The following is a 15,650-nucleotide window of genomic DNA, read 5'->3' as shown; positions in this document are numbered from 1 at the left end:
TGTGGGATTTACTCACTCTCTGATACAGAGTGTGAGTGTGGGATTTATTCACTCTCTGATACAGTGTGTGAGTGTGGGATTTACTCACTCTCTGATACAGTGTGAGAGTGTGGGATTTACTCACTCTCTGATACAGTGTGAGTGTGGGATTTACTCACTCTCTGATACAGAGTGTGAGTGTGGGATTTACTCACTCTGTGACACAGTGTGTGAGTTTGGGATTTACTCACTCTCTGATACAGTGTGTGAGTGTGGGATTTACTCACTCTCTGATACAGTGTGTGAGTGTGGGATTTACTCACTCTCTGATACAGTGTGTGTGTGGGATTTACTCTCTCTGATACAGTGTGTGAGTGTGGGATTTACTCACTCTGATACAGTGTGTGAGTGTGGGATTTACTTACTCTCTGATACAGTGTGTGTGTGGGATTTACTCTCTCTGATACAGTGTGTGAGTGTGGGATTTACTCACTCTGATACAGTGTGTGAGTGTGGGATTTACTCACTCTCTGATACAGTGTGTGAGTGTGGGATTTACTCACTGTCTGATACAGTGTGTGTGTGAGTATTACTCTAGCTGAGGCCTAACCAATGTTTTATACAGTTCCTGCATAACCTGCCTTTTCTTAAACTCTGTGCCTCGGCGAATAGAGACAAGGATACCATCGGCCCGGAGGTTTCAAGCTCAGGGTCGTGACCTGTGGGTGGATCTCGGGAAGGTTTCAGGAGGGTGGTAGTTATCCAGATCGCGGAAGGAATGGCCAATGGTCACGACTAGTGTTTACAAATGCCAACCATGATGGACGTTTGAGATTGTCGGCCATTCCGCGCATGTGTCTCTTATCAAGTAGTGCGCAGGTCCGGAGCCCAGCAAGTTGGACTGGCTCCTCCTGATGTCAGTGCGTTGTCCCGGGCCTGTTTTGTTCAGCAAATTCTGGAGTCCTCCCACCGGAGGCGGCGCCAGCGAGCAGGTCACACGACCCGTATGCTGACATCACGTGTTCTGGGGCCGAGAGAGATTCCTCCATTTTGCAGCTGCCAGCAGTGCTGGAGTGAACTCCAGGGCCTCTGGTGAACAACCCATGAAGAAGCTGAAAACAGGAACAAAGCAGCACAATGATGAGTATTTGAGGGGTGGGTTTATAAATTGTGCCACTGCAATCAGGAGTCAAATTTCCTGGGTGTTACATACAGGGAATTACTGGCAAATGAATGTTTAAAACCCTCAAAATGTCAAAGACGTTTGAAGAGTAAGCAGGGCGAGTTCCAGGACAAACCTCTGTAATTTTTTTCAACGGATGCAGTGAGATCTTCAATCATCAGCTGAAGTCATTATCAGAAATGTAACATTGAATAACAAAGCAAGTGAGATCGTGGGGACCAAGCAGGCTCACCTGTCACATTAAAGGCAAGTGAAAATGGTGTGGGTGTGTGTGTGAGAGAGTGTGGGTGTGTGTGAGAGAGTGGGTGGGTGTGAGAGAGAGTGGGTGTGTGTGAGAGAGTGTGGGTGTGTGTGAGAGAGTGGGTGTGTGTGTGAGAGAGTGGGTGTGTGTGAGAGAGAGTGGGTGCATGTGAGAGAGAGTGGGTGGGTGTGAGAGAGTGGGTGTGTGTGAGAGAGAGTGGGTGTGTGTGGAGAGCGGGTGTGTGTGAGAGAGAGTGGGTGGGTGTGAGAGAGAGTGGGTGTGTGTGTGAGAGAGAGTGGGTGTGTGTTTGGGAGAGAGTGGGTGTGTGTGAGAGAGTGGGTGTGTGTGAGAGAGAGTGGGTGTGTGAGAGAGAGTGGGTGTGTGCGAGAGGGTTGGTGTGTGAGAGAGAGAGAGTGGATGTGTGTGTGAGTGTGTTTGTGAGAGAGTGGGTGTGTGTGAGAGAGTGCGTGTGTGAGCGAGTGAGCCTCTGTATTTTACATTGTCACTCTTTGATATGTAACAAATATTTTACTCTTGCTGCTCTGTTACTGGGGTGTGTGTGTCTGTGAGAGAGAGAGTGTGTTTTACCATCACGGTCTCTGTGATATATGATGCATATTTTACTGCTTACTGCTCAGTTACTGTTGTGTCAAAGAGTGTGTGAATATCAAAGTTTGTGAATATGTGAGTGTGTGTGAGGAAGTGTGTGCGAGGGAATGTGTCACTATGTCTGCAAGAGTGTATGAGTGTGAGAAATAGTCTGCGTGAGTTTGTGTGTGTTTTACCTTCATTGTCTCTGTGATATTTCACACATATTTTACTGCTCAGTTACTGGTGTGCGAGTGTGTTTATCCTCACTATCTGGCTATCATATATAATATATTTTACTGCTTACTGCTCAGTTACTTCAGTGTGAGAGTGGCGAGAGTGTGTTTTACCCTCACTGTCCCTCTGCGATATATAACACATATTTAACTGCTTACTGCTCAGTGACTGGTGTGTCCATGTGTGAGGCAGTCTGAGAGAGAGGGACTAGGAGTGTGAGAGAATGAGTGTGTGTGAGAGTTAGTGTTTGCCAGAGAAATAGTGAGTGTGTGTCACACTGTCTCTCATTGTCCCTCTATGATATATAAAGCATATTTTACCACTCAGTTACTGGTGTGTGTGTGTGTGTGTGAAGAGAGAGTGTATGAGTGTGTGTGAAAGAGAATGTGTGAGAGAGAGTGAAATACGAGTTATATAGCACAGAGACAGTGAGGGTTAACACAAACTTACACTCTCTCTCTCACACGATCTCTCATACACACGCACTCTCTCTCTCTCTCTCACACACCAGTTACTGAGCAATAAGCAGTAGAATATTCAATATATATCGCAGAGAGACAGTGGTTACTATCACAGAGGTTACCACACACACTCATAGGTCGATTGTCCCGAAAGACGAGCTGTTAGGTAATTTGGACATTCTGAATTCTCCCTCCCTGTACCCAAACAGGCGCCAGAATGTGGTGACGAGGGGCTTTTCACAGAAACTTCATTGCAGTGTTAATGTAAGCCTACTTGTGACAATAAAGATTATTATAAGACAGAGTCATCGTCTATCTATGACTCTATCTGTGTGTATGTGTTAACTTCACTGTCTCTCTGTGATATATAATGAATATTTTACTGCTTACTGCTGTGTGGGTGTGTGAGTGAGACAGTGTGTTTGGGAGTGAGACAGTGTGTTTGTGAGTGTGTGTGTGAGTGAGACAGTGTGTTTGGGAATGTGTGTGTGAGTGAGAAAGTGTGTTTGGGAGTGTGTGTGTGAGTGAGACCGTGTGTTTGGGAGTGTGTGTGTGAGTGAGACAGTGTGTTTGGGAGTGTGTGTGTGAGTGAGACAGTGTGTTTGGGAGTGTGTGTGTGAGTGAGACAGTGTTTTTGGGAGTGTGTGTGTGAGTGAGACAGTGTGTTTGGGAGTGTGTGCGAGTGAGACAGTGTGTTTGGGAGTGTGTGCGTGAGTGAGTCAGTGTGTTTGGGAGTGTGTGTGTGAGTGAGAAATTGTGTTTGGGATAGTGTGTGTGAGTGAGACAGTGTGTTTGGCAGTGTGTGTGTGAGTGAGACAGTGTGTTTGGGAGTGAGACAGTGTGTTTGGGAGTTTGTGTGTGAGTGAGACAGTGTGTTTGGGAATGTGTTTTTGAGTGAGACAGTGTGTTTGGGAGTGTGTTTGGGAGTGAGACAGTGTGTTTGGGAGTGTGTTTGTGAGTGAGACAGTGTGTTTGGGAGTGTGTGTGAGTGAGACAGTGTTTGGGAGTGAGACAGTGTGTTTGGGAGTGTGTTTGGGAGTGAGATAGTGCGTTTGGGAGTGTGTGTAAGTGAGACAGTGTGTTTGGGAGTGTGTGTGTGAGTGAGACAGTGTGTTTGTGAGTGAGACAGTGTGTTTGGGAGTGAGACAGTGTGTTTGGGAGTGTGTGTGTGAGTGAGACAGTGTGTTTGGGAGTGTGTGTGTGAGTGAGACTGTGTGTTTGGGAGTGAGTGTGTGAGTGAGACAGTGTGTTTGGGAGTGTGTTTGTGAGTGAGACAGTGTGTTTGGGAGTGTGTGTGAGTGAGACAGTGTTTGGGAGTGAGACAGTGTGTTTGGGAGTGTGTGTGTGAGTGAGACAGTGTGTTTGGGAGTGTGTGCGAGTGAGACAGTGTGTTTGGGAGTGTGTGCGTGAGTGAGTCAGTGTGTTTGGGAGTGTGTGTGTGAGTGAGAAATTGTGTTTGGGATAGTGTGTGTGAGTGAGACAGTGTGTTTGGCAGTGTGTGTGTGAGTGAGACAGTGTGTTTGGGAATGTGTTTTTGAGTGAGACAGTGTGTTTGGGAGTGTGTTTGGGAGTGAGACAGTGTGTTTGGGAGTGTGTTTGTGATTGAGACAGTGTGTTTGGGAGTGTGTGTGAGTGAGACAGTGTTTGGGAGTGAGACAGTGTGTTTGGGAGTGTGTTTGGGAGTGAGATAGTGTGTTTGGGAGTGTGTGTAAGTGAGACAGTGTGTTTGGGAGTGTGTGTGTGAGTGAGACAGTGTGTTTGTGAGTGAGACAGTGTGTTTGGGAGTGAGACAGTGTGTTTGGGAGTGTGTGTGTGAGTGAGACAGTGTGTTTGGGAGTGTGTGTGTGAGTGAGACTGTGTGTTTGGGAGTGAGTGTGTGAGTGAGACAGTGTGTTTGGGAGTGTGTTTGTGAGTGAGACAGTGTGTTTGGGAGTGTGTGCGTGAGTGAGACAGTGTGTTTTGGAGTGTGTGAGTGAGACAGTGTGTTTGGGAGTGTGTGTGTGTGTGAGTGAGACAGTGTTTGGGAGTGAGACAGTGTGTTTGGGAGTGTGTTTGGGAGTGAGACTGTGTTTGGGAGTGTGTGTAAGTGAGACAGTGTGTTTGGGAGTGTGTTTGTGAGTGAGACAGTGTGTTTGGGAGTGTGTGTGTGAGTGAGACAGTATGTTTGGGAGTGTGTGTGTGAGTGAGACAGTTTGTTTGGGAGTGTGTGTGTGAGTGAGATAGTGTGTTTGGGAGTGTGTTTGTGAGTGAGATAATGTCTTTGGGAGAGTGTGTGTGAGTGAGACAGTGTGTTTGGGAGTGTGTGTGTGAGTGAGACAGTGTGTTTGTGAGTGAGACAGTGTGTTTGGGAGTGTGTGTGTGAGTGAGACAGTGTGTTTGGGAGTGTGTGTGTGAGTGAGACAGTGTGTTTGGGAGTGTGTGTGTGAGTGAGACAGTGTGTTTGGCAGTGTGTTTGGGAGTGAGACAGTGTGTTTGGGAGTGTGTATAAGTGAGACAGTGTGTTTGGGAGTGTGTTTGTGAGTGGGTTTGTGAGTGAGACAGTGTCTTTGGGAGAGTGTGTGTGAGTGAGACAGTGTGTTTGGGAGTGTGTGTATGAGTGAGACAGTGTGTTTGTGAGTGAGACAGTGTGTTTGGGAGTGTGTTTGTGAGTGAGACAGTGTGTTTGGGAGTGTGTGTGTGAGTGAGACAGTGTGTTTGGGAGTGTGTTTGTGAGTGAGACAGTGTGTTTGGCAGTGTGTGTGTGTGAGTGAGACAGTGTGTTTGGGAGTGTGTGTGTGAGTGAGACAGTGTGTTTGGGAGTGTGTGTGTGAGTGAAACAGTGTGTTTGGGAGTGTGTGTGTGAGTGAGACAGTGTGTTTGGGAATGTGTGTGTGTGTGAGACAGTGTGTTTGGGAGTGTGTGTGTGAGTGAGATAGTGTTTGGGAGTGTGTGTGTGTGTGAGTGAGACAGTGTGTTTGGGAGTGTGTGTGTGAGTGAGATAGTGTGTTTGGGAGTGTGTGTGTGAGTGAGACAGTGTGTTTGGGAGTGTGTGTGTGAGTGATACAGTGTGTTTGGGAGTGATACCGTGTGTTTGGGAGTGTGTTTGTGAGTGAGACAGTGTGTATGGGAGTGTGTGTGTGAGTGAGACAGTGTGTTTGGCAGTGTGTGTGTGAGAGTGAGACAGTGTGTTTGGGAGTGAGACAGTGTGTTTGGGAGTGTGTTTGGGAGTGAGTGTGTGAATGAGACAGTGTGTTTGGGAGTGTGTGTGTGAGTGAGACAGTGTGTTTGGGAGTGTGTGTGAGTGAGACAGTGTGTTTTGGGAGTGTGTGTGTGAGTGAGACAATGTGTTTGGGAGTGTGTGTGTGAGTGAGACAGTGTTTTTGGGAGTGTGTGTGTGAGTGAGACAGTGTGTTTGGGAGTGTGTGTGAGTGAGACAGTGTGATTGGGAGTGTGTGTGTGAGTGAGACAGTGTGTTTTGGAGTGTGTGTGTGAGTGAGACAATGTGTTTGGGAGTGTGTGTGTGAGTGAGACTGTGTGTTTGGGTGTGTGTGTGTGAATGAGACAGTGTGTTTGGGAGTGTGTGTGTGAGTTTTACCCTCACAATGTATCTGTGATATATAACACATATTTTATTCTTACAGGTGTGTGTGAGTTTTACCCTCACTATGTATCTGTGATATATAACACATATTTTACTCTTACAGGTGTGAGTGTGTTTTACCCTCACTCTGTATCTGCGATATATAACACATATTTTACTCTTACAGGTGTGTGTGTTTTACCCTCACTATGTATCTGTGATATATAACACATATTTTACTCTTACAGGTGTGTGTGAGTTTTACCCTTACTATGTATCTGTGATATATAACACATATTTTACTCTTACAGGAGTCTGTGTGTTTTATCCTCACTATGTATCTGTGATATATAACACATATTTTACTCTTACAGGTGTGTGTGTGTTTTACCCTCACTGTGTATCTGTGATATATAACACATAATTTACTCTTACAGGTGTGTGTGTATGTTTTACCCTCACTATGTATCTGTGATATATAACACATATTTTACTCTTACAGGTGTGTGTGTGTTTTTTTCTCACTATGTATCTGTGATTATATAACACATATTTTACTCTTAAAGGTGTGTGTGTGTTTTACCCTCACTATTTATCTGTGATATAGAACACATATTTTACTCTTACAGGTGTGTGCGTGAGTTTTACCCTCGCTATGTATCTGTGATATATAACACATATTTTACTCTTACAGGTGTGTGTGTTTTTCCCTCACTATGTATCTGTGATATATAGCCCATATTTTACTCTTACAGGTGTGTGTGTGTGTTTTACCCTCACTATATATCTGTGATATATAACACATATTTTACTCTTACAGGTGTGTGTGAGTTTTACCCTCACTGTGTATCTGTGATATATAACACATATTTTACTCTTACAGGTGTGTGTGTGTGTTTTACCCTCACTATGTATCTGTGATATATAACACATATTTTACTCTTACAGGTGTGTGTGTGTGTTTTACCCTCACTATGTATCTGTGATATATAACACAAATTTTACTCTTACAGGTGTGTGTGTGTGTTTTACCCTCACTATGTATCTGTGATATATAACACATATTTTACTCTTACAGGTGTGTGTGTGTGTTTTACCCTCACTATGTATCTGTGATTATATAACACATATTTTACTCTTACAGGTGTGTGTGTGTTTTACCCTCACTATGTATCTGTGATATATAACACATATTTTACTCTTACAGGTGTGTGTGAGTTTTACCCTTACTATGTATCTGTGATATATAACACATATTTTACTCTTACAGGATTCTGTGTGTTTTACCCTCACTATGTATGTGTGATATATAACACATAATTTACTCTTACAGGTGTGTGTGTGTTTGTTTTACCCTCACTATGTATCTGTGATATATAACACATATTTTACTCTTACAGGTGTGTGTGTGTTTTACCCTCACTATGTATCTGTGATATATAACACATATTTTACTCTTACAGGTGTGTGTGTGTTTTACCCTCACTATGTATCTGTGATACATAGCACATATTTTACTCTTACAGGTGTGTGTGTGTGTGTTTTACCCTCACTATGTATCTGTGATATATAACACATATTTTACTCTTACAGGTGTGTGTGTTTTACCCTCACTATGTATCTGTGATATATAATGCCTATTTTACTCTTACAGGTGTGTGTGTGTGTTTAATGCTCACTATGTATCTGTGATATATAACACATATTTTACTCTTACAGGTGTGTGTGTGTTTTACCCTCACTATGTATCTGTGATATATAACACATATTTTCTCTTACAGGTGTGTGTGTGTTTTACCCTCACTATGTATCTGTGATATATAACGCATATTTTACTCTTACAGGTGTGTGTGTGTGTTTAATGCTCACTATGTATCTGTGATATATAACACATATTTTACTCTTACAGGTGTGTGTGTGTTTTACCCTCACTGTGTATCTGTGATATATAACACATATTTTACTCTTACAGGTGTGTGTGTGTTGTACCCTCACTATGTATCTGTGATATATAACACATATTTTACTCTTAAAGGTGTGTGTGTGTTTTACTCTCACTATGTATCTCTGATTATATAACACATAATTTACTCTTACAGGTGTGTGTGTGTGTGTTTTACCCTCACTATGTATCTGTGATATATAAAACTTATTTAACTGCTTACTGCTCAGTGACTGGTATGTGTGTGAGTGAGAGTGACTGAGTGTGTGTGAGAGAGGAAACATCTGTGTGTGAGAGAGAGTGTAAGTGTGTGTGACAGTCGTGCGAGTGTGTGTATTGCCCTCATTGTTTCTCTGTGATATGTAACAAATATTATACAGCGTACTGCTCAGTTAATAGTGTGTGTGTGAGTGAGATAGTGTGTGTGAGTGAGTGAGTGTGTGAGAGGGAGTGAGATAGTGTGAGAGAGAGGCAGGGAGTGATTGTGTGTGTGTGAGAGGGAGTGAGTGTGAGTTAGATAGTGTGTGTAAGTGAGAGTTTGTGAGTGACTGTCTGTGATATATACCACACATTTTACTGTCTACTGCTCAGTTATTGGTGTGTGAGTCAGTGTGAGAGTTTGTGTGAGAGTGTGCATGTGTGTGTGTGAAAGAGAGTGTGTAAGTTTGTGTTTTACCCTCACTGTCTTTCTCTGATGTATTACACATATTTTACTGCTTATGGCCTAGTTCCTGGTGTGAGAGTGTGTGTGTGTGTGAGAGAATGTGTGAGAGAGAGTGAGTGAGTGTGTGTGTGAGGGAGAGTCTGTGTGAGGGCTAATGAGTGTATGTGTGTGTGAGAGCAATAGAGTGAAAAGTGGATGTGCTGCTGATAGGCAGCAGGGTGGCACGGTGGTTAGCACTGCTGCCTCACAGCATCAGAGACCTGGGTTTGATTCCGACCTCGGCGACTGTGCGGAGTTTGTACATTCTTCCCGTGTCTGTTTGGGTTTCCTCCGGGTGCTCCGGTTCCCTCCCACAGTCCAAAGATATGCAGGTTACGGGGGTTTGGATATGCTGAACTGACCCTCGGTGGGGTGACAAGGAGGGGGTGTGAGATTGGTCTTAGCGTGGCGTGCTCATTCAGAGGGTCAATGCAGACACAATGGGTTGAATGGCCTCCTTCTGCACTGTAGGGTTTCTGTGAGAGAGAGAGTGTTTGTGAGTGTGTGAAAGAGACAGTGTGTGTGTGTTTTACCCTCACTGTTTTTCTCTGATATATAACAAATATTTCACTGCTTACTGCTCAGTTACTGCTGTGTGTCTGTCTGAGTGAGCAAGTGAGTGAGAGAGTGAGTGCATGTTTTACCCTCACTGTATCTCTGTGACATATGTCACATATTTAATTGCTTACTGCTCAGTGACTGGTGTGTGTGTGTGAGAGAGAGTGTGTATGTGGGAGAGTGTGAGTGAGTGTGTGTGTATTAACCTCTGTGATATACAATTTATATTTTCACAGAATTTACAGTGCAGAAGGAGGCCATTCGGCCCATCGAGTCTGCACCGGCTCTTGGAAAGAGCACCCTACCCAAGATCCACACCTTCACCCTATCCCGATAACCCAGTAACCCCACCCAACACTAACGGCAATTTTATTGATTACTGCTGTGTTCTGGATTTGTGAGTGAGTGTGGGAGAGACAGTGCATGGATGTGTGAGAGAGAGAGAGAAAGTGTATGAGAGACAGAGTGTGAGTGAGTGTGTACAAACCTCACTGTTACTCTGTGCTCTATATAACATATATTTTACTGCTTCAGTGATTGGTGTGTGTGTGTGTGTTTCCCCCTCAGACACTCAGCGATATATAATGCATATGTAATGCTTACTGCTAAGTTACCTGTGAGTGATCATGTGCATGAGAAAATGTGAGTGTATATGATATATGGCATATTTTACTGCTTACTGCTCAGTTGTTGGTGTGCGAGTGTGAGAGTGTGTTTTCCACTGCAGCTGTCTGTCTCTGTTATGGGTCAAGTGTTAGGGAAAAATCTATTTGATTCTGTAACTCTGTCTCTGTTCTGTGTGCTTGCATTTGTAGCTGTCTGTCTCTGTTATGGGATTCTGGGTTTAATCTCTACCTGTCCACCTCTCTGATGTGCGTGATTTTATTGTGTTTTCTGTACTTGTCAATATCTGTTCTGTGAATTAATGGTGAACTTTCTGTTCAATATTGATCTTCCATTATTACTTTTAGTGACAAAATTGATATAACAAATGATTTGTATCCACGTCCGTTTCCTACTTGTGACAATAAGCGATTATTATTATTATGTATTTTGACCTAAGAAAGTTGTAAAAAAGTGCAAATGGATTGCATCCACATTGATTGCTGAATCTGCAGCCACATTAACACTGTGCTGATTACTTTACAGATGAAACGCTGTTAACACAAGTTGTCCAACGATCCATGATATGGAGGGGGGGGGGTGAATTGTGGAAAATTACCCCACCTGCCCTCTCGTGTATCACTGTTGGATTGGACATATTTATCTGGGACTTGAGGTCAATGTGAGTCTGACTGCTTCTTTTCTCTGTGACGGTGGAGATGATGTTGTGTCTGTGTCTCTGCAATGTTGGATTAATATTGTACTTACTGTCAGTTAGAAGGAGATGGCAGCACATAAATTTTGCTGAGGAATCATCATCTTGTTCTTGGAACTCATCTCTTCATCTGTTGAACTAGGGGGAAGAAAGCATATCTCTTGTAAATCAGGGTCAAATGAGGCCAATGATAAATCAATCTATTCTTTCAACTGATAATCACAGAATTTACAGTGCAGAAGGAGGCCATTCGGTCCATCGAGCCCATCTTTGTAAAGAGCATCTCACGCCTCCACCCTAACCCAGTAATCCATGCCTCCACCCTAACCCAGTAACCCATGCCTCCACCCTAACCCAGTAACCCATGCCTCCACCCTAACCCAGTAACCCCACCTAACCTTTTTGGACACTAAGTGCAATTTATTAGGGCCAATCCACCTAACCTGCACATCTTAGGACTGTGGGAGGAAACCGGAGCACCCGGAGGAAACCCACACAGATACGGGGAGAACGTGCAGACTCCGCAGATAGCAACACAAGCCTGGAAATCGAACCTGGTACCATAGAGCTGCGAAGCAGCCGTGCTAACCACTATGCTACCTTGCTGCCCCTAATCAGTAAAAGAAAGAAAATACTCTCCAAATCCTAACCCAGAATCAGACAAATAAGCCAGGCCCAGAAAGAGCTCTCCCTTCCCCCCGGCTCACTCCAAGTCCCGGAACAAGATCGTGCTCCGCTGCGCCTCTTGCAAACAGCCCCCGATTCTCCCTGAACTCCCCCCGAGTCAGTAATGATCTCTGAGCCTCTTTGCTCACACTCCCAAATGGATGTGCTGCTGCAATGAGAACGCTGTTTCCTCGCTGACCTGGGCCCTGACATTGACATTTCACTCAGTTTCAACAAAGCGATTCCACTCACTGACCAAATGGAGTGTGTGGGGGAGGGGCTGCGCATGCGCCCCTAATCTCAGAATGATGTGGAGATGCCGGCGTTGGACTGGGGTGAGTACAGTAAGAAGTCTGACAACACCAGGTTAAAGTCCAACAGGTTTGTTTCGATGTCACTAGCTTTCAGAGCACTGCTCCTTCTTCAGGTGAATGAAGAGATATGTTCCAGAAATATAAATAGAGACAGATTCAAAGATGCCAGACAATGCTTGGAATGTGACCATTAGCAGGTGATTAAATCTTTACAGATCCAGAGATGGGGTAACCCCAGGTTAAGGAGGTGTGAATTGTCTCAAACCAGGACAGTTGGTAGGATTTTGCGGGCCAGATGGTGGGGGATGAATGTAATGTGACATGAATCCCAGGTATTACATTCACCCCCCACCATCTGGCCTGCAAAATCCTACCAACAGTCCTGGCTTGACATAATTCACACCTCCTTAACCTGGGGTTACCCCATCTCTGGATCTGTAAAGATTTAATCACCTGCTAATGCTCGCATTCCAAGCATTGTCTGGCATCTTTGAATCTGTCTATATATATGTTTCTGGAACATACCTCTTCATTCACCTGAGGAAGGAGCAGCGCACCGAAAGCTAGTGACATCGAAACAAACCTGTTGGACTTTAACCTGGTGTTGTAAGACTTCTTACTGTGCTCACCCCAGTCCAACGCCGGCATCTCCACATCACGACTAGCAGGGGCGGGGTTACACCGGGCATGCGCACATCCCCGCAGCAATCCCGCATTGAGAATCAATGGGAACATTCCCCATTTCATAGTCACCACACGTGGAGCAAAACCTCCTCTCGAGCCCGTGTTGGGGGGACCGTGTGTGTGGCTGCAAGTGGCCCTGCGCCCTAGGGCTCAACCAATCACCTTTATAGCTGTGTGTTTGTCCCAATGAGAGATTCAATTTGCAGTCATTGCCTGCAGCTTGTTTGTTATTACACTGTCACTCAGCCCCTCAAACTCACACTTTCTGCAAACTACCTTTCCACTGATTTACTTCATTTTCCTGAGAACCATAGAATTACCACATTGCAGAAGGAGGCAATCTGGCCCATCGAGTCTGCACTGACACTCAGAAAGAGCAGCCCACCTAGGACCACTCCCCACCCGACCACCATAAATCTGCATCCCTACGTAATCTACACACCCTTTGATACAAAGCGGTAATTCAGCATCGCCAATCCATCTAACCTGCACATCTTTGGCTTGTGGGAGAAAAACAGAGCACCCGGAGGAAATCTACACAGACACAGGCAGAATATGCAAACTCCACACAGACAGTCACCCAACGCTGGAATTGAACCAGGATCCCTGGCACAGTGAGGCAGCAGTGAAACCAATGTTCCCCCTCCAAATGTATTCACTCCCCTGGTTCACTCGCTCTCCAGGTTTACTCGCTATCCAGGTTCACTCACTCCCCTGGTTCACTCACTCCCCTGGTTCACTCACTCCCCTGATTCACTCACTCTCCTGGTTTACTCACACCCCTGGTTCACTCGCTCCCCTGGTTCACTCACTCTCCTGGTTCACTCGCTCCCCTGGTTCACTCGCTCTCCTGGTTCACTCGCTCTCCTGGTTCACTCACTCCCCTGGTTCACTCACTCCCCTGGTTCACTCACTCCCCTGATTCACTCACTCTCCTGGTTTACTCACACCCCTGGTTCACTCGCTCCCCTGGTTCACTCACTCTCCTGGTTCACTCACTTCCCTGGTTCACTCACTCTCCTGGTTCACTCATTCCCCTGGTTCACTCACTCTCCTGGTTCACTCTCTCCCCAGATTCACTCACTTTCCTGGTTCACTCACTCCCCTGGTTCACTCTCTCCCTGGTTCACTCACTCCCCTGGTTCACTCCAAGATCGATACCGGCAGCCATCAGCAGAACAAAACACCATCCATCTGCATATTAATGAGCAATCCCCGGGAACAATGAGCAACATTTAGACACATGAAGCCAAACCAGACTCTTTGGCGCCAGCAGAAGCCTACACAATGGGAGGTGAACGACTACCTCAGGACTGCCCATCGATCAGGGAACCGCTCCAGCATTGGAGAAAATCGAACCAAGTGATTGGGACAAAGTCCAATCACTTGGAACAAGGTACAGGGTCCACCCCGAAAGGCGGGAAGCCCCTGGGGACTATAAGAATCAAGCTCAAGTTCAAATCGCCCCTCTGCTTGACCGGGTCACTCAGCAACACGAACCAACCCTCGACAGTTACCGGTCCAGCCACCGCTGATATCTAGTAAGTCTTACTTCAACGCTCGCTACGAGATAGGCGCTCCGAGCTACCAATCTGTACCAACTTCGAATCCCCAGGCTCAGAACACGAACCAAAGGCCATTTGTTTCCCTGACCTGGTGGGCCAGTTCCAAGTTAAGTATTGGCCTGTTAGTCATAGAAGTAGCTCACACGGAGAATTTATACATGAGTAGTGATTACTGTGTATAATAAATGTGCTTTGATTTAAATCTTACTAAGCGGTGTATTGGATTATTGATCATTACTCGGACTTGAACCACATGGCGGTATCAGAAAGATACCTGGCGACTCAAGAGCAAAGGTGATAAAAAAGAGCAATTAAACTAAGGCAAAAGTTAGCAACAGCCCTCACTGTGAACACTGGACACAGTGATAACACGTGTAACACTGGCCCTCACTGTGAACACTGGACACAGTGATAACACGTGTAACACTGGCCCTCACTGTGAACACTGGACACAGTGATAACACGTGTAACACTGGCTCTCGCTGTGAACACAGCTGCCGTGTTGTGGGTGAAACGGTCACTGTCCCTCCTCCACACAGAAAGTCCAGGTCTATCAGATCATCTTTATTTTTAAAATTTGCTGTTTGGATCAGAATGGTCAGAATCTGTGTCACTGTGAAAAGCTCCACTCTCAGAGGGGGTGGGATTATTCTTTAACTGGGGGTCCCTGCTTGTTGAGTTTGCGGTTCAGTGTTACCGGGCAGTGCAGGAGGATAACATTAAACCGGAAAATCTCCACTGATAGAGAGGAGATCAATTGTATTTTCACCTTCAAGGGAGGTGTGTCATCAATGAATTTAGATTTTAAAATATGACTGGCTGCTGCCGGGTATTTAGGTAAACAGAAAATAGGGAGCAGAAAACTCAGAGAGTTGAACAGTAATTAAGACACGGGTTGGGAACAAGTGTTGAGAAGAGGGAGAATTCTGCCCTGGGAAATGTCATTTCCAGACCTTGTGTGTGGATGTGAATATTGTGGAAGAGAGAGTGTGTGAAAGGGGCGGGCCAAACAGGAGAAACCAACTGTGTTTGTGTGTCCGCTCTGACCAGGAGATCTCCCAATCCCTCTGGGACTAAATGAAAATATTTTTCATTCCAACAATCCCCCTGTTCCCCTCCTACTTTTCCAAGATGGATTTCAGGGCAGTTTCGATGCTGCTTTCCAGATTTCTGTGGAAAGGTTGGGAAAATGAGAGCGATCGGGTGAGAGAGCGCGAACAGTGCATCAGTAAAACGGGGTTAAATGCAAAATGGAGCCTTCAAATCGCGTTAAACCTTTTCTACAGCAAACATGAGAGTGTGAGAGACAGGAAGGAATTATCCTGGGACACTGTGGAGCTGGAATTTGAGTGGAATTGGAGAGTTTGGGACGAGAGAAAAACACAGAGAGCAGCAGCAGCCTGGAGCTGAGAGCAGGTTGTCTCCGCCCCGTCCGCTCGCTGCCTTTAAGTTGCTCAGTGCCGCCACCAGAGGCTTCATTTCTCACCCACATTGACGGAGAGATTTTGTGCAGAGTCTCGGACATGAGCGATAGTGCAGCCGCCGAAACGGCTCCTCCAGCCGCCGCCCCAGTCAAGGCTGTCAAGAAGCAGAAGGCGGTTCCCCGGAAGAAACAAGAAGGTCCCGGGCTGGGCGAGCTGATCCTCCAGATT

General features: G+C 45.5%; 1 long non-coding RNA gene across 1 annotated transcript in view; it reads right to left on the bottom strand.

Annotated features, from left to right (window-relative positions):
* Positions 1 to 190: 190 nt before the first annotated feature.
* LOC140399989 (uncharacterized) overlaps positions 191 to 15,650 on the bottom strand; it is a 63,255-nt gene continuing 47,795 nt past the window's right edge. Inside the window, exons 3-4 of the long non-coding RNA XR_011937940.1 lie at positions 10,823 to 10,907; positions 191 to 1,091 (exon numbers count right to left, since the gene is read on the bottom strand). This is a non-coding gene — a long non-coding RNA (uncharacterized lncRNA). The remainder of the gene's footprint in view (positions 1,092 to 10,822; positions 10,908 to 15,650) is intronic.

Source organism: Scyliorhinus torazame, chromosome 24 (assembly GCF_047496885.1).
Source record: "Scyliorhinus torazame isolate Kashiwa2021f chromosome 24, sScyTor2.1, whole genome shotgun sequence".
NCBI classification, from domain to species: Eukaryota; Metazoa; Chordata; class Chondrichthyes; order Carcharhiniformes; family Scyliorhinidae; genus Scyliorhinus; species Scyliorhinus torazame.
This window is presented reverse-complemented; position numbering and strand designations above follow the sequence as displayed.